Genomic DNA, 436 nt, shown 5'->3' on the forward strand with positions numbered 1-436 from the left:
TCCTAAAGACACCCCTGAGCTTCGTGACAAGCTGTAAGTACTAAGTACTTCTCAAATGTTTTCTCCTTTTTCTGGGTTTATAAGGTTCTTGGAATGTAAAATGGTTTCTTAATATCAGTAGTTGTAAATGGTTCAATTTGCTTGGTTTGTGATGTGTGTGTGTGTGTGTTAGGAACAAGACGATATTACATATCGGACAGCTTGTGAAAGATACGTCAGCTAAACTTAAACAAGCTAGGGAAACTGATCATCAGAGTGGTGTTGATGTGAGTGATTCTGATTAAAAAATGATTATTTGTTCATCTCTTCATTTAATAGGGAATTTGATGGTTTTGTTTATATGTATATATATTGGTGGTGGGTTAGCAAAGGAAGAAGATTGTGGATGCTAAGCTTGCAAAAGACTTTCAAGCTGTATTGCAAGAGTTTCTCAAGG

The 436-nt window shown here is 35.8% G+C and overlaps 1 long non-coding RNA gene across 1 annotated transcript; it reads left to right on the plus strand.

Annotated features, from left to right (window-relative positions):
- The first annotated feature begins 1 nt into the window (after position 1).
- LOC104775068 lies at positions 2-434 on the plus strand. The gene is made up of 3 exons (XR_765675.1): positions 2-33; positions 173-266; positions 367-434. It is a non-coding gene; the product is annotated as an uncharacterized LOC104775068 (long non-coding RNA).
- Positions 435-436: the final 2 nt, after the last annotated feature.

The sequence above is a fragment of the Camelina sativa genome, unplaced genomic scaffold (assembly GCF_000633955.1).
Source record: "Camelina sativa cultivar DH55 unplaced genomic scaffold, Cs unpScaffold08325, whole genome shotgun sequence".
Classification (NCBI taxonomy): domain Eukaryota; kingdom Viridiplantae; phylum Streptophyta; class Magnoliopsida; order Brassicales; family Brassicaceae; genus Camelina; species Camelina sativa.